The sequence below is a fragment of the Cavia porcellus genome, unplaced genomic scaffold (assembly GCF_034190915.1).
Source record: "Cavia porcellus strain 051 isolate PalLab524CR breed Dunkin Hartley unplaced genomic scaffold, mCavPor4.1 scaffold_26, whole genome shotgun sequence".
NCBI classification, from domain to species: Eukaryota; Metazoa; Chordata; class Mammalia; order Rodentia; family Caviidae; genus Cavia; species Cavia porcellus.
Window position 1 is genome coordinate 25,146,028 of NW_026947509.1, and position 26,538 is coordinate 25,172,565.

Genomic DNA, 26,538 nt, shown 5'->3' on the forward strand with positions numbered 1-26,538 from the left:
GTATACATATTATTGTGGCATGACATTTTATTTATTTTTTTCTTTTTTGAGTTCAGGCTGGCCTTGAGCTCACTTTGTAGCCCAGGCTGATCTCAAACTTTTAATGATCCTCCTGCCTCAGCCTCCTGAGTTCTGGGATTACAGGTGTGCACCACCATGCTTGATGTTATGCTTTTAATTCTTTTGGGAAGATACCAACAAGGGTTGAATGAAATGTCTAGTCCTAGTGTTTTAAGGACTCTCCGTACTGATTTCTACAGTGATTGCACTCATCTACACCCACCAAAAGCAGAGAAATGTTCCTTTTTCCCTACAGGTATGCCAGTATTTTGTTACTGGTTGATTTCTCTCCAATAGCCATTCTTTCTGAGATGAGGTGGAGTCTCAGCATTGTTTTTTTTTTTTTTTTTTTTTTTTTTTAAATTGGTACCAGGGATCAAACTCACGAATGTGTGCTTGCAAGGCAGGCACTTATGCCTCTGAGCTAAACCCTCAACCCCATCTCAACACTGTTTTAATTTGCATTTCTCAAATGACCATGATGTTGAACAGTTTTTCATATATTTATTTTCCATTTCTATTTCTTCATCTAATGAAGAAATGTATTCATCTCAGATGCTCATTTTTGGATTAGATCTTTAAATTTAGGGGGCTTGATTTTTTGCGTTCTTTATATATTCTAGGTAGTAGTCTTGAGGAAATGTTGACAAAAATTTTTTCCCACACTGTTGGTTGTCTCTTCATTCTGCTGGTGATTTCTTTTCTTTCTTTTTATTTTTTTTTCTGTCTTTTTGAGACAGGTTCTCACTAAGCAGTTCAGGCTGGACCTGAACTCACTTTGTAGCCCAGGCTGGTCTCGAACTCCTAACGATCCTCCTGCCTCAGCCTCCCAAGTGCTGGGATTACAAGCATGAGCCACTACGCCCGGCTGTGCTGTTGATTTCTGTTGCTGAGCAAAATCTTTTTAATAAGATGAGATTCCAGTTAGTTTTGTAATATTTCCCTTGCAGTTGAGGTTTTGTTCATAAAGTCTTTGCCTATACCAATGTCTTTGAGAGTTCCCCTACTCTATTTTGCAGCAGGTTAAGTTTTTCAATTTTAATATTTAGATTTTGGGCTGGAGATATAGTTCAGTGACTTAAGCACTTGCCTGGTAAGCACAAGGTAATGAGTATAATCCACAGTACCTCCTCCCCAAAATTAGATTTTGTTTGTTTGTTTCTTGTACTGGGTATCAAACTCAAAACCTTGCAGTCTTCAGGGAGGCACTGTGCTGCTGAGCTGTATCTTTAGCAGTATTTAGATCTTTAATCCATCTCGATTTTGGTTCAGTGCTTGGTGAAAGATGACTCTAGTTTTTTGTTTTTGGTACCAGGGACCAAACTCACAACCTCATGCTTTTCACACAGGCACTTATGCCTCTGAACTAAATCCCTGGCTCCAAGAAGTCTAGTTTTAATCTTTGGCATATGCAAAGCCAGTTTTTCCAGCACTGTTTATTAAAGAGGTTAACTTTCTTCCTCTAGAGGTATTTGTCATCTTTGTCAAAGATATGATGGAGTATGTCTGTTGTTTCTGTATCATCTAATATGTTCCACTGATTGTCAGATCTCTTTCTTTTTCCTGCCAGTATCATGCTGATTTTATGACAGTAGCTTTATTGTACAATTTTAAGTCAGGAATTGTGATGCCTCCTGCCTTACCTTTTTTTTTTTTTTTTTTTGTCTTTTTGCTTTTTATTGGTACCGAACTCACGACTGTCTGCTTGCAAGGCAGGTGCTTATGCCGCTGAGCTAAATCCCCAACTCCCCCTCCCCCTCCCCCCTTACCTTTGTTGCCCAGAATTGCCTTTACTATTTTAGGTCTCTTCTGGTTCCAAATGACTTTAGGATTATTTTCTCTAATTCTATGAGATATGATGTTGGAATTTGTATTGGGATTGCATTGAATCTGTATAACAATTTTGGGGGTATGGTCATTTTCACTATATTGGTTTTTTTCTACCTAAGAGCAAGGGATATCTTCCTATTTTCTGTTATCTTCTTCAAACTCCTTTATTAGAGTACTGTAGTTGTCAGTGTAGAACTCTTTTACTTCCTTTGTCACACTGATTCCTAGGTATTTCATTTTTTTGGATGCTATTGTGAATGATGTTTCTCTAATTTCTCTTTGAGTTTGTTAAATATGTACAAGAAGGCTATTGATTTTTGACTGCTGACTTTGCATCTATATATGTTACCGAATTTCTTATTAAATCTCCAAGTCTATTTGCACGGTTTTGTTTTCTCTTGTGCCCAAGTTAAGGAGCTGCTCTTTTTGTTTCCTTACCCCAACCCCCATCCTGTTAGTACTGAAATCTGGTTCATGGCTTCCCTCTTACAGTCATCCAATAGCGCATTCAATATTAGAATGTTGGTAGGTAGGGAGGAAGGAGATACTGGCTATTAAAGCCAGGGCCTTTTTTTTTTTTTTTTGTCTTTTTGAGACAGGGTCTTTATTTACTAGTTCAGGCCAGTCTTGAGCTCACTTTGTAGCCCAGGCTGGTCTCGAACTTGCAATGATCCTCCTGCCTCAGCCTCCCGAGTGCTGGGATTACAGGTGTGAGCCACCATGCCTGGCAAACCCAGGGCCTTCTAAATGAGTTGTATCTCCAGGCTCCTTCAATTTTTTTGAGATATGGTCTTGCTAAATTGTTCAGGTAGGATTTGAACTTGTGAACCTCTTGCCCTGGCTTCTCAAAGTGCTGGGATTACAGATGTGTGCTACCAGAGTTAGTTTAACATTTTATAAACATGCTTATTCTGTAAGAATAGTGAAGAATAAAAAACTAGTCAAGAGTTAGATGAATTACAAAACTGGGCGTGGTGGTGCATGCCTGTAATCCCAGCACTTCAGAGGTTTAGGCAGGGGAATCCTTGCAAATTTGAGGGCAGCCTAGGGTACAAAATGAGTTCAAGGCCTATTTGAATTGCATAATGAGACCCTGTCTCAAAGAGACATCCCCAAATAGTTACAGGAACTACGGGGCTGGTGATGTAGCTCAGTGGTAGAACACTTGTGTAGCATGAGGCAAGGCTCTGGGTTTGATACTAATGCTGGGGGATATATATATAGGCCAAGGATTTAGCTCAGTGGCCCAGTGCCTGCCTGTTAAGCATGAGGTTCTGAGTTTGATTCCTATTTAAACCTCACCTCCCTATATATATATATATATATATATATAACATTATCTTCCTTGTCCTGCAAAAATAGGAGAAACTATTAATGACCTAGTGAATTTTTTCCTCTTGCTGTTTAATTTTGCTTTTTGGTTTAAAACAATGCATGAATATATATATATATATATTTAAAAAAAAAAAACAACTTTTGTTACAAAAAGAGGCACCACTGAAAAAGGAAAAAAGTTTCTCTTAGCAAAAGCAATAAGCTAGGTTTCTTATGAATCTCTCTGGAACTCATAATTAACTCAAAACCAACACAAAAACACTGCCTTCACGTATTCACGCATCTCTTCAAATGTGTACAAATGCAAAGATGTCTGATAGCTTGCTACTTCAACTCACACGCGGGCTCTGGGTAGGGCACAGGCCCCGGGGCCGCTCTGGTGGCGATGATGCGCTTGCGCCCCGACAGCGGCCCGGAGGCCTCCTTTTCGGGGAAGAACTGGTCTCTGCACGGAGACTTTCAGGCAGTGAGGGACACAGGCCCTCGGGGTGAGGGTGTGTAAGGGACCAGCTTCGGAGGGCCAGGCCGTCGTGATTGGCTCATAGATTATTAGGGAAATGGGAGCAGAGCATGGGAGCCTGAACATTTATAAGAAAGCTTGCTAAGATTGGGGGACAGAGATCTTTTACCTTTCGTATCGGACCCCTTTAAATACTGTTAGAAAAAAATTTTTTTTTGCCTGTATGTATGTATTGCTTTAAAATACAAGTCTGTTTTTGTGCTGGAGAGGATATGGCAGTCGGCTGCCGCAGGTGGAGCCGCGTTGGGGAAAGGGCCTGCAGGACTACGGCTTAGATGCCCGGAAGGAAGCTGACAGTCGACCAGAAAGGATCGGGGGAACTGCGGAGCTGCTTAGTTTTCTCCACCGGAACATGGCTTCTTCATCATCGCTGCCTCCTCACTCTAGGGAAAGGCCTTTCTTTATCGGTACAGCGCGGCGTAGTTTCCTTTTGGCGCGTTTTCTTTTTCTTATGCCCCAGGCCAAAGCAGATTTTTCGAGCACGCTGACTACAGCCCTAGCCCTCACCCCGCCCTCGCACCGCGGGAATTCCGAGCTGCGAACCGCCTTCTGCTAGGCGTTGTAAACAACAGAGATTGGACATTGAAGCCGCCACTCAAACTTTCCGGATACCCGGATGTGAAGCGGTACGCGATACAAAGGCGAACTTCCACCCCCCACTCTGTCTGATATAGTGGCCAATAACCAGTCTTCAGGCACTAAGTGACAAGAAAGCTAGCCAGTCACAAACTAGCTTCTGTCGCGCATGTGGAAATTGTGGGGTTTAGTCTCACCCACCTCTGGTTGTGATTGGTTATAATTGTGAAGAGCGGTAGAGCTGTCTAATTAGCAGTTGGAGCGAGAAAAGGCACAGCCAATAGAAAGGTTCTTAGAAGTGGGGCGGGGGCTAGGCCTTCGCCTTGGAGGCAGAGGAGATTCGGGGGCCATTTTGTGAAGAGACGGAGACCGAGTGGTTGCGTCCGCGTTTCCGACCTCGAGCAGCAGCCGACTTCTGCACGTAGAACCTGGGAGTAGGAGATTCGGAATCGAATCTCTTCTCTCGCCCCTCTCCTGGTAAGTGGAGGGGGTGGACGGCAGGGATGCGCTGGGTTTTTCAGGGGACTTCAAGGGGTGTGGGAGAGAAAGACGAAGGAATTCTCGGTCAAGTAACCAGGCCTCATTTGTCGGGGATGAAGTGGGGAGAGTTTTTCAGGCCACAGCCTTTGCGGAGGTTTAACCTACTTTACTCTAGATTACTATCATCAGGGAAAATGTCTTTTGTTCGCTCTGGCGTTTAACGGCTGCTTTTGTTTTCCATTTCTACGTTCGTCAAGACTCCGAGAGACGGTGAAAGTGAAGCTCGGGATGCTCGTTAACATAATTGAAAATGTATTGATGCCTTCCGTTACGTCTGTCGTCTTAAATTCTTGCTTTTTGATACGTTATTATTTCTTGAGACAGGGGCTCTTTATTCTGTCTGGCCTTCAACTCGGCGATCTTCCTGTCTCAGCCTCGACTGCTGGGATTTTATGCGTGCGTCACTACGCCGGCTGCCTCAAATTTAAAATTTAGGCGGGGAGTAGGTCAGGGTCAACAAATAGGTGTTCCGCGAGCCTCTGAAATCTGGATCCTGCTCAATAGCATGAGGGTAATATTTTAACCCTCGAGTTGGTGTCTTTTTGGGTGACCCAGGCTGCCCACGAACTAAAGGGGATCCTCTTGCCTCTGCCTCCCTCCCTCCGCGTGCGCCGCCGTGCCAGACAATTGTTTTTTATTGAGCGCTTTTCATTTTGTTCTTTGTAAGCAGATGATGGATCTCGAAGTAGTTATTTTCTTTTAGGTTTTTAAAAGGAAATTTCGTAGCCTAATTAACACTAATAATTACAGCTGACTTTTTTATCTGCAGGTTACAAATCACTTGAAATACATAAATTAGTGGGACTTTGCTTCAGGTAGGTATTACTTTTCACAGAAACTAAGGCATAAGATTGTCAGGATCGTATTAAATCAGTAGCAACATTACTAAGGAATGTGACCAGTAGGTAGGTCAAGTAGTTTTTCTTAGTAGTTGGAATGCTAGGTACTTAAGTAGTATTTTAATCTTCAGGGGAACGCAAGTTCTAGAAACCGCAAGTAACTGGAAATTTGTAAATTGGAATTGGAATTGGAAAAACTACAGAATTCATCGTTGATTTCTAACGATGAAAAATTTAAAAATTTAATTTCGCAGGATATTTTGGCACGAATCCCTTGTAAAACGTCAAAAATGCTATTTAAGTGCCTATTTGTTAGATACTGAAACTTTCACTAAGTTTTTTTGTAAATTAAGAATTAATTGAGGTTTGGGATGTAATTTAGTAATGGAGTGCTTACCTAACCTCCAGCACCCCTGGGTTCAATTCCCTGTATAGCAAAAAACAAGTCAGTTCTTCCAGGATTGTATTCCAGTGATGGAGCCCTCGCATAGTATGCAGCAAATTCTGAGATCAATTCTTAGTATAAGTAATAAAAAACTACATAGGGCTTTAGTGTAATATTCTTATTGAAGTCACTTTAAAAATTCATGTGTAATATTTGGTTGGTGTTATTTTTCACAAAAGTTAATGCTTTTAAGCGCAGTATAAATTAATACTGTGCAGATTTGTCCTTTAAATTTGTTTGATAGAAAGTAGATGTCAAAAAGCATGCTTTTTATTTTTGCTTTACTGGGAATCAAACCAAGGGAACTCAATACTGAGCTACTGCCCCAGTGGTATTTTACTTGGAGCCAGGGTTTTGCTAAATTGCCCAGCCTGAGCTTGAATTTGTTGTCCTGTCTCAGCGCCTTCAGTGCCTAGATACAAGCATGTGCCAGCAGGCCTGGTTCCCTTTCATTATTTAAAACCTAAATATTTGTATTATATATGAGTTTAAAACTAGTTTCTCAGTGGCCAGGCATGGTGGTACACCCTTGTAATCCCTGCAATTGGGAAACTGAGGCAGGCAGAACATTGCAAGTTGAAGGCCAGCCTGAATTACAGAGGGAGACACCCTATCTCAAACCAAAAACCAAAGCTAGTTTTTCCTGATGCTCAATGATTAGAAGTGAAATGTGAGGGCAGTAATTGATTTAATAGAAAGTAATCTATTAAATGTCAAAGATCATTGTAGAGCAATTACTGGTGGGTGTTGAAGTTAGTTGAAGGACATTTCCTTGAGATGTCAGAAACAGAGGTTCCTGTGGATCATCATGTACCAAGAAGGTAAAAAATTTTGTGAGTTAATATCAGGAACTCTAACTAGAAAATTAGTATCTTAACAATTCTAATGTCTCAACTGAGTAAGCATTATTTACATATTAGGACCTCTTTTTTGCCTAGATGAAACCTTTTTGGAAATACCTGATACTTGCTGTTCCTTCTGTAGAGATTTAAAAACAGTGTTTATAATTAGATGTCTGGAGTTTGACATTACATGTGACCTTGTTTTGTATGGGATGGTGGTTAGAAACAAGGCATATGCAGTATTCCAAAATAGCTAGGTGTTCTAATTTTAAAGATTAAGTATATTAATGGTGAGTTTGGGAGGTGTTAATCAGGGAATATAACCGTGAAAAGAATCTTGGCCTACAGTTAGGAGAACTAGATTTCAATCCTCCTTACTGATTATATGTGATCGTGGACAAATCAGTTAAAACTTACGCATTTTGGCTTTATAGTTACAAAATAAGGGGACTACCTCTTTATTTTTGTAACAGAAGTCATTCTTTGTGAAAGGCTGAAAAGTACAGGAAAGTTTAGTATTACGTTTTTTATATTATTATTTATTGCTTTCATGCAGTATGTCAGTATGTTACTAGTCTTTGAGGAGCATTATTCATACTTAACAGTGTATGTATATTTATTGAGTACTGGGAAGATTATATTTTGTATGTGTTAAATTTACTAGAGGATCTGGCAAAAACCAGAGAGATGCTAGATGAAGCATAACTAGGGATGCTCATTATTTGATGGTCAGTTTTTAGATTTAGAAAAGGAAATCGTATTTTAACTTTCTGTGGAAGATAACACTGAATCAGTGTGAAAGACTGCAATTTTCTTGGGTTTAACTTTTTTAAGTTTAAAAAAAATTTTTTTGAAGTTTTTGTTTTTTGTTTGGGTACCAGGGATTGAACTCATGACCTTTTACCAGGCAGACACACTGTTGAGCTAAATCTCTGGCCACCTAAACCTTTTAAAAAAATACAATGTCTTGCTGTGTATTTCAGGCTGGTCTCAAACTTGGGTTTAACATTCCTGTTTCCATTTCTGAATGCTGGACTTAGGATAATATGCTCCACTATATGCAGTGTTGTGTTTTTTTGTGTGGGGGTTTTTTTTTTTTCTTTTCTTGTATCAGGGATTGAACTCATGACCTAGCACTTGCCAGGCAGGCACTTATGCCCCTGAGCTAAATCCCTGACCCTGCAGTGTTGTTTTTTTTTTTTTTAATTGGTACCGGGGATCAAACTCCCAACTGCCTGCTTGCAAGGCAGGCGCTCATGCCGCTGAGCTAAATCCCCAGCCCCTGTATTTTGTTTTGAGACACGTTTTACTCACTCTGTGCTTGAGACTGGCCTTGAATTTATGGTTTAGCTCAGGCTGGCCTCAAACTTGGCCAGGATTCTCCTGCTTCAGCCGCTGGAGTGCTGGGATTCCAGGCATGTGCCACTGGGTTTGGAAGTTTTATTTGTATTAGGAAAACATTTTGTTTCTGTCTCACTACACTGTGAAGAAAAGACACATTAAGGAATTGATTTTGTTTTTCTCTTTAGACTGGGTTTTACTATGTAATTCAGGCTGTCCTTGAACTGGAGCCTCCTCCTGCCTCAGGTCAGCCCACCCCTAAGTGATGGTAGCTGTCAGCTACCATTCCTGGCAAAGAATGATATCATAACTAGGGATAGGGTTTTTAACAGTTTTCATGGAGAACTTCAACATGAGCTGATAACAGAATCAGCAAGAGGGCTGATTAAAACATTGCTGGGATCAGCACAAGAGTTCTAATTGGGTTAGTCTGATGGGGTTTTATTTTTTTGTTTTTGTCTTTTTGGGACAGCATATGGCTGTGCATTTCAGGCTGTCCTAGAGCATAGCCCAAGATGGCCTGTAACCTCAAGCAGTCCTGCCTCAGTGTCCCAAGTGCTGGGATTAAAGGCATGCACCACCACACCTAACTTGAAGGGGCTTTAGAATTGGATCTGTAGTAAGGGCAGGTGAGGGTGCTTATGTTGTTGGTTGTCATAATTCCCTGAGAGTACTTGTAGAAGGAATCCAAACCTTAGGGTATTGTGAATGAGTATAATACAGTGATAATGGTTTTTCTAGTCATTTTAATTGAAAAATCTTATAATTTGCTTTTTTGGATCTTTGTTTTTGAGTTGTAGTGCATCAATTTAACATGTCTTTAGGGGAAGACATTTTGAAATTGAAGGATATAAAAGCTTTCACATTATTGCTTTTTTAGTTTGTGGCACATGTGCAAAGGATTTGCTTGTAGATGAGTCAAAATTAACATCTGAAGAAAAAACTTTCCTGATATCGGGGATTAAACTGAGAACCTTTTTTTTTTAATATTTCTGGTTTTTATTTTTAATTTTGAGACGGGGTCTCCCTAAATTGACCATGCTGGGCTTGAATTTGTGATTTCCCTGTCCCAGCTTCCAGTACTGAAATTATAGACATGTACCATCACCCTTAAATTTTGTGCTGATTCAGACTGTGACTCCAGATATGAATGTTGCACTGTTATTTCCAAAATAATGACTCTGAAGTGACATTCAGATACATATTTTCTAAAGTTTTATGCAAATCTTAACAGTTTTTACATTTGCACGATAAAATGTAAAAGTAACTTACATATCATGGCTGTTTGTCTACTTTCAAAAAATTTGTTAAAATCTTTGTACCTGTTACGTTGCTGTAATCTTTTCATCTTTGGTTCAAGGAACCATGTTTAAAAACTTAGTTTAAAAAAAAAAGTTTTAAACCAGGTGTGTTAGTGCACACTTATAATCCCAGCACTCTGGAGAGTAGGAAGGATTGTTGAGTTCGAGGTCAGCCTGAAGTGCATAGGGAAATCCTTGTCTCAGAAAGACCAAAGAGGGGCTGGGGATTTATCTCAGCAGCATAAGCACCTGCCTTGCAAGCATGCAGTCGTGAGTTTGATTCACACACACAAACACACAGACCAAAGAAACTCCACAGTTTAAAATACTTAACTGGGTGTGGTGGCACACGCCTGTACTCTTAGCATGGGGAGGCTGAGGCAGGATTGTCAGGAATACGAGGCCAGCCTGAATGAAGTAGTGAGACCCTGTCAAAAAAATAGATGCTTGAGTTTATTGAAATTTGAAGGATGAGTAAGACTTGATGGCTAAACACTGAAATGTGAATAGAATCATTTCATACTTACTTGCACAGTGAGTTAGCAGTCTAATTGCAATTTTTCTAGTTAATATAACCATCAGTTTTGTGTTAGGTACCAGATGCTTTTACTCTATAACTTGTAATTTATATATATCGATAAATGTGTGTATTGGATATGTGTAATGAACCACAAATTCCACAAGGACCATAAGGTTTTCATCTGCTTATAACATTACTCAGTGACCATATAGATATATTTCCCCCTTCATATGACTTTTTTCTTTAATCAGACAGAAAGGGCTCCTTAAAACATCTTTTCCTTCTCCAGGCCTTGTGGTTTGATCACTCACTCTCTTTTCTTTTTTCTTTCTTTAGTGTTGTGGGCTGATTATAGGGGCCTTATGAATGTTAGGCAAGCTTTCTACCACTGAATTAAACCCTGGAGTCCTTTTACTTTGAGAATAAGGTCTTGCCAAGCTGCCCAGTCTGGACTCACTCCCAAGTAGCTGGAATGACAGGCATGCACCACCATTCTGAGCTCAACTCACTGGTTTTGAGAATAGATGAGTCATCTCTAGTGTGTATCTTCATGGTAGACCATTTACCTTTGGTCTGTGTTAAGTACATAGATTTGAAAGTTTAAAACCTTTGAATCTGCTTACCTTTTCAGTATTTGACATTTATTCACTTCTTTTATCTTTGTGTTGGCCTAGTTCTTTATTTTCTTTGCCCAAACTGCTGATTATCAACATAAATGTTCAAATGTATACTCCTTAAGAACCCCTAAGGGAATGTTGACATATTTAGTTAATTTTTACAACCTATTGGTGTTAACGATTGTAAAGACAGTCACTGGTAAAAGTGATGATTCTATAAAGGCTCTTCCCATCCCAGCGAAATGTTATGCTTTACCAAAATGTGTTAGATGCAGTAGACAGATATTTTCTGTCAGGGGTTAGGGCACAACATTTCTGAGGAACTCTGACTCAATCTGTCCCTTCTCCTTTCACAGGGCAGCAAGGCGAACCCCATCCCTACTCACTGGAGCTCAGCTTTGATTTTTAACCTCCTTTCCCCACCCTTTCAGAACACACACATTCCCATTTCAAAACTGATTTTAAAAAGACATTTTATACATAATGATGCAACATGGTGTGCACTACAGAAAATTTACAGGTGTTTTTTTTTAATTGTTTCCAAAAAACGGGACCTGGATTTAAGATGTAATTTTTAATATTTCTATTTTTTAGCAGTTGGGTTAGAGGTGGAGCCTTTTAGCCTCTTATAAACTGACCTCTCTACTTCCTCGTGTATTTTTAAGATTGATGGATGATGTGGAAAGGGCTTTGCTTGTCTGCTACTGAGAACATTACCTTGCGGTTTTTGTGGAAACTGCTTTTGGAAAGAAAAGAAATGAACTTTACTTACTTGACATTTTTTTACCTCCCGTTTTTCTAATCTGGGCTATTTTTATTTTTGTTTTTTTACAGTGAGATTTTTTTGATCTTCAGCTACAGTAAGTTACTCCAATTTTTTTTTTACATTTTTCCTGACTTTCCGCTGATTTCCTTTTTATTGTTGTGACTAGTTATTATTATTATTTATTATTATTATTATTATTATATTTATGATGGTGATGATGATGATGATAATGACACTGATGATTTTTAACCAGATTAAAATCGAGTTTTTCTGAATGTTTGTAAGAATTTCTTCGGCCTCCTGATTAACTTTGGAGTTTTATACCTTGGGAGAGAAAGCAAAGGCATTAGCATTTTTAAGTGGATTGATATAAACCTTCTCTCCCAACCTCACCCTTGCCCTCAACCCCTTCCCCACACTGGAAATAATTTTACTGGCTGTTAAGTCTGTGACCTTATTTTTCCTGATCTTTAACTTAACTGTTTTAGAGCATCTCTGGACGTCTGTATTTTTAATTTTTTTTATTTTTGTTTTTTATTTTTAATCTTTCATTTGTTAAATTTTTAAAGTGTGCTGCAATAAAATGTGTGTGGTACTACTTAACACCTATTATAGTGATGGCATTTTCCTGGAAAGCCATCTTCCTCCTGTTTCCCTTGAAATCCCATCCTGCTTTTCCTGTACACTACTCCTCACAAACCACAAGCTGCAGCAACATGGATGCCCAGCCTGGAGCAGCATCAGCCAGGATGACCTGGAGCCAGGGGGGCCTTCGGAACAGATGCACACCCTTCCTGGGTGATGGTAAGAGGTGTAAGGTCCACTTGGTTTCATTGCAAAGACTAGGGAACAGACTCATTTTAGTTGATGTGTAGGTTATAGCCTCTGGAAGTGTTCAGGTTAAACCTTGTGGGTATATAGTTTATGATTCCCAGGAGAGGCATCCTCAGCTTTTTGTAGACTACTGTAAGTAACAATGATTAACAGGCTGACCAGAAAATTTTTAGTAATTACAAAGAGCTGAATTTTACTTCAGATTGAGACATCTTAATAGCAACAAGGCAAGGACATAGTGGGAAGTCTTTTTTCTTAGATTACTGCAGAATAGTAAAAGTGTGACTTAATCTTGAGGTTTGTGTGGCAGTTTCCTGGATTATTTTTATCTGAACTAAATTTAATGTGAATCGTAACACAAAAAGACATGTTATAATAATAGAATGTTTTGAGGCATTAAGTAAAGGGAAGGTAGGGTTTTTAATCTCAGCAGGATGATAAAAAAATTTCTGCATCCAAATGAAGAAGGATCAAGGACTGAATCCAGTTACTTATTGGATTTTCCAGTGTGTTTGCTTTGGTGGTAGAACCACCTTTTTGCTTCTTCCTGTACTTTTGTGAGGATTCAAAACAATGATGTGAATAGCAAGAGTTACAAATTTTTGTAACCTTTAGTATTTTAGTGACTACAGTGAAGTTTTCTTTTTTTGGAGATGGTTTTGCTCTTGCCTTAGCCTCCTGAGTGCTGGACTATGGGCATCTGCCATCATACCTGGCTCTACAGGGAAATAGTTTTTTTGCGTGCGTGTGTGTCTTTTCAGACGGGGTTTCACTGTGTTCAAGTTGGCCTTTAACTCATTTTTGTAGCCCAGGCTGCCTTCAAACTCACAGTGATCCTCTTGCCTTAGCCTCCTTTGTGCCTTGTGCCGGGGTGCTAGAGCAATAAATCACTTACATACACCTTTCCTATCCAAACAGACCAGAAAAGTAAAATTAGTCAAATGAAATCCAGTTAAATGAAAGGAAAATGGAATGGGAAATAGTTGAAGCAAAAGTTCCTGTTACCCAGAAAAGCACTGAGATTTTTCTAGTAAGGGTCAAAATTGTGTTGATGCCCATTTTGTTCTGTGTTGTGTGACAGTTGTTTACCTTCTTTTGTTGTTTTTTTGTTTCGGAGATAGGGTCTCACTATGCAGTTCAGGCTGGCCTTGAACTTTGTAGCCCAGGCTGGTCTTGAACTTGCAACAGTCCTGCTGCCTCAGCCTCCCAAGTGCTAGGATTACAAGCTTGTGCACTACCATGCCCGGCTTGCCTTTTTTTTTTTTTAAAGCTAGGATCTCACTTTGCAGAGCAGATTGGCTTTAAACTCAATAAGCCCAGGCTGGCCTTGAATTTTTATCTTCCTAGCTCAGCCCTCCTGAGTCTTAGGATTATAGGAGGGTGCCACCAAGCGTACCTCTAGTTGTTTACATTAGGTTTAATGTATGATCAGTCATTTTATAGATTATATTTTTCTGCTTTGGGGGGATACAGTAGTATTAGTAGCTTTAAGAGACTGCCTACTAAGGGAGACAGATGCAAGAGATAATAGCACCATGATTAGCAATCAACAGTACTACAGAAACATGCAGAAATCCATGTCTAATTGATTAAGATGTCAGGGAATGATTTTAAGAGGATGTAAACTGAATTGAATCTTCAGGTAAAAGCAGATCATTAAAAACTGCAGTATCATGCCAAGAAGTTTCTATTTTTTCTGGTAGTGAGCTATTGACGGTTTTTTTTTTTTTTTTTTTATGAGCAGAACATATTTATTGAGAGAAAGCTACTGTCTAGGAGAGAGAAGAAGGGGTCCCAAGTGGGTTGTCCTTTTCTTTTTTCTTCAAAAAAAGTTTTTTTTCTTTAGCTGCTGTGTTGCTATTAAGACTACCCTTGAACTTAATTAACTAGCTCAGGCTGACCTCTTAATGCACCTGTTACCCTTCTGCCTCAGTCAGCTTCCTGAATACTAGGAGTATAGGTTTGTGCTGTTACACCCAGTTTGAGGATTCCAAACAGAGAAAAATCACGATTTTGTTTTTAGAAATGTCACAGTTAGAGCAGTGTGGAAATGGCCTAGAAAATGACCGGTAAGCGTGTATGCAGTAAAGGAACTGATGGTCAATCTGAGATCAGGAATACTACATGTGAAAGCACAGATAGTGGGATAGAAGAAAAATTTACATTGGATCAAGACAATACTGGAAAATAGCTACCAAAAACTGAGGAGTAAGAGACCAGTGTATATTCCTAAATTCTGTACTTTTAGTCCTCATCTTGCTTAACCTGTGGTTGTCACTTAGGTATACCACTCTTCATCCATGAAACTTTTTGCTTCACTTCTAGGTTATGGTGCTTCTACTTCTGTTGGAGTGAAGGTCCTATTTCTTACCCATACTACAAGCCCATTATTCTCAAATTTATGCCAACAACCTGGATGTTGTTCCAAAATGAAATTCACAGTTCTGTGAATGTCAAGCATATTAACGTAAAAAGCTTGGCTAGTCTTTCCTTAAACTTAATTCTTCGTCCCTTTTTGGTTAGTTTTATTTATTGAGAAAGGGTTTATCTGTGTACTGTAGCCTTGATCTCACTATTTAGCACAGACTGACTTCATCCTGCTCCCCTTCCACCATGCCCCCAGCTCCTTTTTTGCTAATGAAACTCCAGTTTTCATTTCACTTAGGCCAAAGACTGGTGTATATCTCCTTGACTTTTTTTGGTACTTAACCTTTAGTCCTTCAGAAAATTACCATTCCTTAGAATTCTATCACAACTCTAATCCCCGTTCTCTGGAGGCTGAGGCAGGAGGGTTGCTGCAAGTTTAAAGACATCTTGGGCTACAAAATGATTCAAGGCCAGCCTAAACTGCAGAGTTGAGACACTGTCTCAAAACAAAAAACAAAAAGACAAAACCACCTTACCACTATGGCTGGTTCATGTTCAGTGCACCATTGTCATGTATATTATTGCAATGGTTTATTTTCATTTTTTTTTTACTAATTTGTGTGATACTGGGAGTTGAACCCAGAAGACAGTCTCAGTTGCCTAGGCTAGACTGAAACTTAATTCATATACTTGAGCCTCCCAGAGTGCAGGGATTAGGTAAGGGGCAGCAAGCAGACTAGGTTTGCTTTTTTTTTCTGTTGTTCGTACCAACTAATCTATACTTTTACTAAATTCATTCCATCAAAATTTAATGTTTGGCTGTGGTGGAGCATGCCTGTATTCTTGGCATTCCTGGAAGACGGGAGGAAACCCTGTCTCTAAAACTAAAGGACTGGGACACAGTACCTGCCTGGCAAGCATGAGGTCCTCAGTTCAATTGTTGGTACTAAAAAAAAGAGAAACTAAAATGTAGTGTTTGAAGAATATATTGCTTGAAAGAACTCATGCTTGAACTTTACCAAGTGGCAGCTTGTTTCAGCACTAACGTCAAAAATTGTACTGTTCTGCAGAATGTGCTACAGGATCTACGGTCAGGATCTCCTGCTTTGTCTTTTTTGCCTTTTTCCTTTTTATCGGTTCTGGGGATCGAACTCGCACCTGCGTGCTTGCAAGGCAGGCACGTATGCCGCTGAGCTAAATCCCCAGCCCTCTGTCTTTTTTTTGTAACAGAAATTGAACTCAGGACCTTGTGGTGGCCATTTCTCTTATTGTTAGTATACTGTGCTTTTTCTTTTTTTTTAAGAACCAGGGATGAAACTCATGACCTTGCAAGCACTTGAACTGAACTAGGCAAGCACCCCTGAGCTAAATCACCAGCCTAGTACACTGTGCTTTAGGCACACTAGCCTTCTAATGTTTTGAACATGACGTAGGTTCAAACTTCAGACCACTGAAATTTACTTTTGTTCATCCAGAGGTTTATAGACTCCTTAGTACTTTCTGATTTTTATGTAAAAGCTATCATCATGGTCTTGTCTTGTGTCTCACTTAGCCCTGAAGACCTTACCTCCTTAAATGATTTCTAGGGGTGTGGGGGAGCAGAGATCAAACTCCTGACCTCAAGCTTGCCAGGCAGGTGCTTGTGCTGCTGAGCTAAATCCCCAGCCCTGGGGGAGGCTTTTTGAGCCAGTCTCAACAATATAATACGGGCTGGCCTTGAACTTGGAATAATCTTTCTGCCTCAGCCACCTGAGTGCGGTGATTACAAGTGTGTACCACCACACTTGGTCACCTTAAATGCTGTTAGACCAACTCATCTGTTAGAGAGTTTGTGTGTGTGAGAAAGCTTTGGTGTCTAAAGATATATGTCCAGTTAAAAATGATAACCTGAGCAGGGAAACCGATTTAAAAGAGCTCTCATGAGACCTTTGCTTTATATGCTGAGTCTATTTCAGTATTACAATAAGTAGCATGGTATAATTTAGTTTCCAATTAACAATTTTCAAGAGATATCAGTAACAAAGAATATCTGTATGTTTTTTCTTTTTACCTAGTTTGTTTCTAATTTGACTGGCCTGAAATATTCTTGTTGCTCTTCACATTAACTGTTGGTTCGAGTTGGTTTTACTTCTTTGGGAAATAATTGAATCCCAGGGTTCAGCCCTTCTAGCCAGTCCTGAATAGTAATACTTTAGTTGAGTAGTGTATATTTGGTTTTGTTTGGTCTGGTCTTCTGGGGACAGGGTTTCACCATGCAGTTCAGACCAACCTTGAGCTCACATTGTGGTGTAGTCCAGGCTGGCCTCAGACTGGTGACAATCCTCCTGCCTCAACTTCCCCTAGTGCTAGAATTACAAGAGTGCCCGGGCTGGGAATTAGCTCAGCAGCATAAATGCCTGCCTTGCAAACACGCAGTTGTGAGTTTGATCCTTGGCACCGATAAAAAAAAGTGCCCACTACCATCTGTTGAGCACATTTTAATTAGTAAAATCATGTGGAGTTTTTGGCATTTCTTTGTTTTTGTTTGTGTTTTTTTTTTTTTAAAACCAGGTCTCACTGTATAGACTGGCTGTATGGCCCAGGCTGGATGCAAACTTGCAGCAAACCTTTAAAATTATTTTTTGAAGGTGATAAGACCATTCATCTTACACTGTCATTCCCTGTATTACTCCTCTTAAGTATAGGATCTTTACCAAAGTGATTTTGGTATTAAAGTCTTAAGGCTAAAATGAAGACAGGAAAATGGTTTCTCTTAGAAAGACTGGTCAGATAACTTACAATTGATGGATTTTTTTGTGTGTGAGAGAATTGAGCATAGAAGCAGTCTACCACTGAGCTACAGTTCTAGGTTTTTGTTGATTCTTATTTAAAACAGTGGCAACATTTATTTAAAAATGAAGAGTGAGGGAGATACTGACTTTGCAGAGTAAGCTTAGGCTGAGTAAAAGAGAAAGTGAAGAGTGAGGGAGATACTGACTTTGCAGAGTAAGCTTAGGCTGAGTAAAAGAGAAAAAGGAAGATGAGAATATACCCTGAAGGAAGCATGGCAGATTATGTCAGGAAAACTACAAATACCCTTTCATGTTTGTTTTTTGAGATAGAGTACTACTAAGTTGCCCAGAAAAGAGATACATGCCACCTTGTTCAGCTTCATGTGGGTTTTTAATAAAAGATACCCCCAACTTCATTGTACCTCTATTCCATATTGTATATACTGAGGAAACTTTTATACAGAGTGTAAATGACCCCCAAAATTGACATTGTAGATAAAAGTTGCCTTGTATTTTTAGAGGCTTTTAAAAATTCTTGCATACATATGTACGCTTTTCAAAAAGCTCCTTGTGTAGCTTGTATATTTAATATAACAAGATACATTGTTTAATATGAACATTGTATTGCTGCTAGGTACAGATGAAAAAATTTTAGTTGGGATGGGGATGTAACTTACTAAAATGCTTGACTAAGCCTTGGGTTCAATTCTCAGCACTGGAAGAAAGAAAAAAAAAACAGCATTGCATTGCAAACATACATACTATTTATAGTATATTTTATGGTTCATTGAGGGGCCTTGATTTTTTTTTTTTTCCCATAAAGTTTGAGACAGTCTTAAAACTAAATTTATTATGTAAATAACTGTAGAATTAAGATATGGTTGTATAATTGTTCAAGGGAATACAGATTTTTTTTTTTTTTTTGGTCTTTTTCGTTTTTATCGGTACCAGGGATTGAACTCACGACTGTCTGCTTGCAAGGCAGGCGCTGAGCTAAAACCCCAGCCCTGGGAATACAGATTTTTAAAGCTGTTTGCCAAAAGATTTGCTTGGCAGTAAGTACGTAACAAACGTTATTGGCCCCTGGTACTTCAGCTCAAAATTTTTTTTTAACTGGAGTTTTTTTAACTGGAGTTTTTTGCTGGATACTTGAGGCTGACCTTGAACTTGCTTGGTATGTAGCCTAGACTGTTCTGCTTCGGCCTTCTTATGTTGGTGTATTACACACAGACTTGTGCTACTATGCCTGACTAAAACTTAACTTTTAGTTTTATCAGTTACCTTTTAGTCTTTTTTGCTGTTTTAAGGTTTGGTTTGTCTTAGTCATTGTCTCTGGTGTTTGAGTTTAAAGATGTTCAGTTAGGTACAGATTTTAAATGTACACACACGTACACTTGGTGTTAAATGTTTTAATGTGAATTTTCATACATACATGAGAATAGTATTACAAATCTCCATGTATTTGTTCAGCTTTCCTTTTCTTTTACTTTTTAGGCTGGGTCTCACTCATGCCAGTTTGGGGTTGGGCTGTTGATGCTCCACCCGCTGTGAGTAAAGCTGTGTGCCATTGTGCTTGGCACTTCTCCAACTTTAAATTGGTTCCTTGAGGGATGATTAGTGCTCAAAAACCATTAGGCTGGAAAAAGGGTAGTGAGTCAGGAGGCAGTCAACACCAAAGAATTGGCCTTTTTTTTTTTTTTTTTTTGGTGTTTAAAGGCAGTCTTGGTCACTTTGTGACCCAGACTGGTCTCAAATTTGGAACAATCCTCTTACCTCAGCCTCTTGAGTGCTGAGATTACAGGAGTGTGCCATTACCTCCAGTTTAAGTACTGGTATTAAATTTTCTTCAGAAAAGTGTTTAGTACTATATTTGCTTAAATTTAAAGCAGTCAAGTATTAAAGTGCAACTGCAGTTTTAATTCTATTTTTCTGAAATAGAATACAGTAGCCCATGTTGGGTAGTAGCCTCTGTTGGCCCTGAACATGGAGTTTGAGCTTCTCTGAGCTGGGATTAGAAGTGTATGCCCCCCCTTCCCCGGCTGTTAGAATGATCACTGTCCTTAACCATTAAATACCTTAAACACTGTGTTGAGGACTAAGTAAGGGATTTCCCACTGCACAGAGGATTGAATAAGGGTGAATTTATTTTTACTAAACAACTCTTTGTGAAATTTGGGAGCATTATTATAAGATACGTGTTTAGAATAATTACTGCTGTATTCTTTTCGGCGATGCTGAATTTTCTCACCTAAGTCTTCTGAGTAAATGGATAAGGCATGTGTTTAACTAAAAAAATGTTTTTAATGTAAGATTTTTTTGAGATAGATTCTCAGTTACCCTTATTTGTGCTAGAGTCAAATTAAGGACAAAAAGGAGAGTCCACTGTGTTTTTGGATGCATTTCACATACAAGCTTAGATACAGTCCCAGATAGTAATCATTTAGGTTTGAACAGTGGAGAGAGTGTAGTAATAACTTGAATTTAGATTTCTTAATTAAAAATTACTTAGGGCTAATTGGCCATGGAGGAGCATGCTTACAATCCCGGTACCCCGGCACTGTGTAGGCCGAGGAAGGCGAATTTTGAGTTTGTGGATATTCTAAGCTACGGGTGAGATTTGTGTCTAAAAAAAATTTCACAATTTCTGTATTATTTTTTATGCTGGGTTAAAGGTTTTTTACATTTATTGGTACATTCTAGTATCAAGTATTGGTATATTTTTATGTACCAAGTTTATTGGTATATAATAAATAATCACATTCATTATAGGTAATTTGGACCTGTGCATGATATAACTTGGTTGTTTTTCCCTATTCCCCTACCCTTGCTTTAACCTCTTTCACCCTCCTTTTTTGGGGAAGGGGTTCTTTGTGAGACAAGGTCTGACCTTGAGTTTACTTCATAACCCAAGCTGGTCTGGAACTTGATGTGATCGTCCTCCCTCAGCCTCCTGATTGCTGGAATTATAAGAGTACACTAAAATCTAAAACACTTGAATGCCCCCTCCTTTTTTTTTTTTTGTCTTTTTTTTTTTTTTTTTATTGGTACCATGGGATTGAACTCACGACCACACACTTGCAGGTGCATGTGCCGCTGAGCTAAATCAGCTTTGTTTCCCTTTTTTTTTTTTTTTGGTCTTTGAGACAGGGTCTCACTATGCAGTTCAGTCTGGCCTTGAGCTCACTTTGTGTAGCCCAGGCTGGTCTTAAACTCGCAACGATCCTTCTGCCTCAGCCTCCGAGTGCTGGGATTACAGGCATGAGCCACCAGGCCCGGCTGGATTTTCTTTTCCATTTTTTTCTTTTCTTTTTTGTTTTTCCTTCTTTCCTGAGGGCTAAAGTCTTATCTGTAAATATAAAAATTTATGACAATTTCTATTGGCTTGCCACAGATTCATTTGGCAAGAATACCTCATTTTAATTTATTTGTTAATCTTGTGTGTTTTATGTGGTGACTTGTTTTATGCAGAAAAAGATTTGACGGACAATTGCTTCCCCACATCTACTGAGGTGTTAGTAATACAAAACGTCTCATGCAAAACGTCTCATACAAAATGTGAAAAATGTAAGGTGTTTTTTTTGTTTGTTTTTTTTTTTTTTTTTTGGTACTGAGGTTCGCATTCATGACCTAGTGCTTGCCAGGCATGCACTTAGGCAGCTGAGCTAAATCCCCAGCATAATGTTAAGGGTTTTTTTTTTTTTTTTTGTCTTTTTCCTTTTTATCGGTACAGAGGATCAAGCTCCCCAAACTCAGACTGTCTGCTTGCAAGGCAGGCGCTTATGCCCCTGAGCTAAATCCCCAGCCCCAATGTTAAGGGTTTAGATACGACTACATGTGGGCTGTGGGAACATTATACAACTTTGTGAGAAACAGTGCTCAATTTGCAGTTACTTAATAACTGAAGTTCTGTATAATAAGGAAACAAGTCTCATGAATAAGTTTTTCCTGGCTCTTCCTATTATGATGTGCTCCAGCATAGTATCATGATCATCTTTCATAAAAGTCTTAACTTCGGGGTTGGGGATTTAGCTCAGCGGCATAAGTGCCTGCCTTGCAAGCAGGTAGTTGTGAGTTTGATCCCTGGTACTGATAAAAAGGAAAAAGAAAAAAAAAAGTCTTCCTGCTCTAAAAGTTGTGTTCATATTAAATAAGTTGCTGAGCAGACATGATGATGGATGTCTGTAATTGCATTACTGAGGAGGGTGAGGCAGGAGAATTAACTGCTAGTAACGCTAGCCTGATTACGATAGTGTTTTAAGGTCAGCCTGAGACTGACCCTGTGTGAACCCCCCAGCCTCCAAAAGGAAGCACTGGTTTTGTACCATTTTCATTTTTTTTTTTTTTTTTTTTTTTGTCTTTTTCATTTTTATTGGTACCGGGGATTGAACTCAGACCGCCTGCTTGCAAGGCAGGTGCTTAGGCCGCTGAGCTAAACCCCCAGCCCCCCATTTTCATTTTTTATAGTTCTTTGTTGGGGGATTGAGAAGTTTGGTGGACTTCTACCAGGTGTTTTTGATATTTGATGAGCGAGAAGACACCATTGTAGCCATGTTTATTGTAAATTGAAAATGAAGCCTTATAAAGAGATTCTTTTCTGTATAAAATGTGAAATAGCTTCTTCAATTTATGAATAGAATTAACAAGTAATTTAAAACGTTTTGGATAAATGGTGATACTATTTAAGCTAGTAACCAAGAAATACATATCTTCCTCAAATACTTTCTTACCAGTTCCTATGTAGATTGTATTTATGTGACCAACAGTTTTTATTGAGACAGTCTCACTGTGTAGTTCAGTTTGGCCTTGAACTCATGGTGATCTTAGTGCTTCTGCCTCCCAAGTGCTGTAATTACAGGTGTGTGCCACCATGCCTTTAATTATTCATAAGTATTTAAGTACAAAGATTGTAAACTAGTTATAATAGGCCTATAATTGCTATAATTTTGAAAGATGGAGGAGTCTAGGGCATCTAGCCAATCAGCGTAATTTAAGAGCCAAGCCCTTGTCTCATGAAAGAGTAGTGTGTAGCGGTACATACCCTTAACTCCAGCACTCTTTATCCAGAGCTGAGGCAGGTTTGTTTCAAATTCAAGGCCAGTGTGAACTACATAGTAACTGTCTTAACAAAAATAGACCATATGTATGTATGACTTTTGTAAGTAATATTAGAAGATTAAATGGCTGCTGTGAGTACAGTTCATTACTAGAGTAATGCATGCATTGCCTAGGCGTTGCCATGGATTCAATCATCTGTGATACCATAATTTAAAGAAAAAAAGGTTGAATTTATCCCTAGGAGAAATCAAGAGTAGTTCTGAACTGTCTCAGCATTGTCAGCCTCCTGTTCAGGTGAGCATATGGATGCTTCACCCTTGTTAAAGTGGAAGTAGATTTTTTTTTTTCTGAGACAGTGTCTGGAATTACAGTCATGTGTTACCAGACCAGGGTTGTGGTTTTTTTGAGACAGGGTCTCCCTACGTATTTCAAGCTAGCATTGAATGTACTATGAGGCACTGATCTCTGTAGTTTTCCCTCCACCTTCCAAGTACTTGGATTATAGGCATGAGCCATCATACCTGGTGAAAGTAAAATTTTTCTGAAGGTGCAATCCTTAGTGTTGCACCCCCACCAAAAAAACTAGTGAATTTGGTTGAATATGATGCAATCCAAGTTACTGAGGAGGCTGCAACAGGAGGTCTTCAGTTTCAAAGCTTGTTGGCAGTTTACTGGCAAGTTACATTTCAGTGTTTCTTGGAAAGGCTGATTTATTAAGTTACCACTCTACCATTTCCCCAGAATTGTAGTATCTCCTTAAACTAAAAAGGTTGGGGATGTAGCACAGTAGTATGCATTTGTCAGTCTCCAGTACTACCGGAATAATAATGTAGATTAAAGTGGATCTGAAAACTTACATAACCATTTTACCCAGCATTTAAAAAACAATCAACAGCAGAATACATGCTAAACCTTTCATTTACAGTGCATGTTTGCTTTTGTGGATGTTTTGTTTTTTTTAGTTGACCCTCTAAACAGATTTCTGGCTTAAGACAAGAGCCTTAAGTTCTTAAGTATCTCTTTCTTGATTAGGGGAATTCACCCTTATCATTTTACTGATCTTACGTGGCATGTGTCCTACTGTGGTTTTTGTTTTGTTATGTCTTTTGAGACAAGGTGTCTGTGCAGTTCAGGCTGGCTTTGGGCTCACTTTATAGCCCATGCTGGTCTCAAACTTGCAACGAATATAGCCCATGCTGGTCTCAAACTTGCAACGAATATAGCCCATGCTGGTCTCAAACTTGCAACGATCTGCCTGGCTCAGCCTCCCAAGTCTGGTATTACTGGAGAGTGCCACCATGCCCAGTTTGTGTTTTTCTTTGAAGACCAAAAGTGTTACTTTTTCTAAACTAAAACCTCAGTTTTCAGGTTCAATGACAGTATTGGCACTTTGTGATGTGACACTGTCTCTAAAAGGTTCACCATCACTGACAGATTTTCATGTACATTAAATTATTTACTTCTATTAGAACTTCATGTATGTTTCAGTTTTTTCATATTGCATGTGGCATTGATGTTTTCAGTCCAGTCAACATTTGACTTCACTTTGAATCCTTTTATATGTTTCTGATTGCTTTTTGAACTTGTAGTAGATCAAGAATCCCTGGTTTTCAAGTGAGTTAAAATGTTTCAGAGTAGGGGCTGGGGATTTAGCTCAGCAGCATAAGTGCCTGCCTTGCAAGCAGGCAGTCGTGAGTTCGATCCTTGGTACTGATAAAAACAAAAAAAGACAAAAAAATGTTTTAGAGCAAATGGAATTACTAGGTAGAAATTTTACTATTTAAGAGGAAGGTTGTTGTCATATGGTGGACTAAAAAATACAGGGTTTTGATTCATTATTTTAGGCCTGATGTAAACATTTAATTATGAGGGTTGGTGATACAGAAAGAAGCATCTGTCAATTTGTACTTCAAATACATGAGACCTTGAATTAGGTGGTGCAGTATCTAGTCAGCAGTTTGTTCTACTGGTATGCATTTGATTGAGGAAATACTCAGAAACCTCACAATTGCACTACATATAGAGAACTTTTAATACCTTAGTGTATTTAATACCTGTGAAGTTGTATATTACATCTTAACATCTTGGAAATGTGTCAATATGGTGTCATTTAAAAAAATACTCAGTTGAATTGACAAATTGAAATTTATTTAGCATCCACTGTTAGGTACTTGTTTTAATTTTTCACTATCAAAATAACTTTCTTGTTTACTTGAGGTTTTTTTTTTTTTTTTTTGTCTTTGTGAGACCAGAGTTTAAGCTGGTTTTGAATTCACTTTGTAGCCCAGGCTGGCCTTAAATTCACAGTGATACTCCTGCCTCATCTGCTACCCCTCTCCCCCAGGCATGCCCTGTCATCGCATCCAGTTTTCACTTGAATTCTCAAAAAGTGAAATTACTGAGCTGAAAGTATAGTTTTACCACTGCAGTTGTAGATTTAACCCAGAGACTCATGTATGCTTAGTCAAGGACTTGTGGGGTTATAGGCATAGTAACATGTTCAGCTTTTGGTAGAGTACTTAAATTGTCTGGAAATGCAGCAGAGGTTGATACTATTGGAATTGTATGAAAAGAACTTTCTTCCCTTTTGTTCTTTATTTTGCTATGGTCTCTATGTAATACATACTGGCCTTATTATGCTGGACTGGAAGCCAGTGATTCTGTCCCAGCCTGTGCTGGGATTTTGCCCAGTTACTGTTATATGCATGCTGCTTACATAGTAAATAGCATAATGTAAAATTTTTTAGTTGGGTGTGGTACTTAGAGCTACTTAGGAGGTTGAGGTCAGTTGGGATCACCTGTTTCAAAAACAACCAGAGAGCCAGGATGGTGGTTCATAGCTAGTGAGGTGAGAGAGTCCTGAGTTGAAGGCCGTCTTGTACATACTATAAGGCTTGTACATACTATAAGGCTTCTGACTATGAAGTAACTGTCAAAAATCAGTGACACTGAACAACCAAAAGCTACAATTTTTTTTCACAGATGAAATATGGTACTTGTTTTAATGTGTATTTCCTTTATTGTGATGTTAAAATTTTTTTTATCCTTACCTTAAATATTTCTATCATTGATTGTTTTATCCCATTTTTATTGATGCCAAAAATTGTAGACTACATAGTTCCAGGAGATTGTTGGAGCAGCCAGGCTTGCTTTGTTACCGAGCAACATGTTTTGTAAGTTTGAAACTCTTGAGAAAAATGTCATGAGCCAGCAGTCAGCAAGGTGGATTAATTTTCATAAAAAATGAAAATAGGAAATATTCTTCAGGCTGTACCCAGTGTTCTTCAGGGAGTATGAAGTACAAGAATATGAAATACTGTACTACATTGAAATGTTAAAAGACTTGTATTTGGTTTTAAAAATCCAACAAAATTGTCATATTTATAAATGTGTATAAAAGAGTTGTGCTTAATAGTGAACTCTGCTCGTGTTGTCAGTGCTGAAATAAGCAGGAACAGTAGTGTTTGTATAATTAGGGTCAATTTCTTGCTTTCATCAAAGAGGGCTGGGATATGGAAAAATTTGAAGATGGTGTGTCAAAGAAAATTGGATTTACTAATGGAGTAGATAATTAACGGGAAGAAATTACAGTTGGATTAAGTTTTAGAATTTAGTATTTAAGGTTATGAATTCTGGGCTTTGGCAGTTCAGAGGCTTGAATATCTAAATATTCTGTGTTTAATGACTCAGTTACCATCCCATGAATAGGTCATTAAATAAATTGGCGGCTACATGACGAAGTGTGTTTAAAGCATGTTACAGTATTTAAAACATGCTCCCTAAGGAAACTCAAGCTAAATGACTTTGCTTTTATTTGTATGTTTCATACAGTATAGCAATGTATAACAATGTAAAAGTACAGTACTATTCATTACAATCAGCAGAAATTAAAGTACTGTAAGTAAAGTTGAACTGTACAAAATAAAGACATTGATATTTGTGCACAAGGTCTAGATGTACAGAGCCATACAAAAACAAG

General features: G+C 38.7%; 1 protein-coding gene across 6 annotated transcripts in view; it reads left to right on the forward strand.

Moving 5' to 3' along the window:
* The first annotated feature begins 4,629 nt into the window (after positions 1-4,629).
* Positions 4,630-26,538, forward strand: part of Hnrnpc (heterogeneous nuclear ribonucleoprotein C) — a 51,047-nt gene continuing 29,138 nt past the window's right edge. The window contains exons 1-4 of one of the 6 annotated variants that reach the window (XM_063236925.1): positions 4,630-4,798; positions 5,631-5,676; positions 11,123-11,286; positions 11,601-11,626. The gene's annotated coding sequence lies outside the window, so the exon portion shown is untranslated. Of the gene's footprint in view, positions 4,799-5,630; positions 5,677-11,122; positions 11,287-11,600; positions 11,627-12,232; positions 12,337-26,538 lie in introns of those variants that run through there. The other 5 variants (XM_013157327.2, XM_013157328.2, XM_005005656.3 and 2 more) reach the window with 5 other exon arrangements.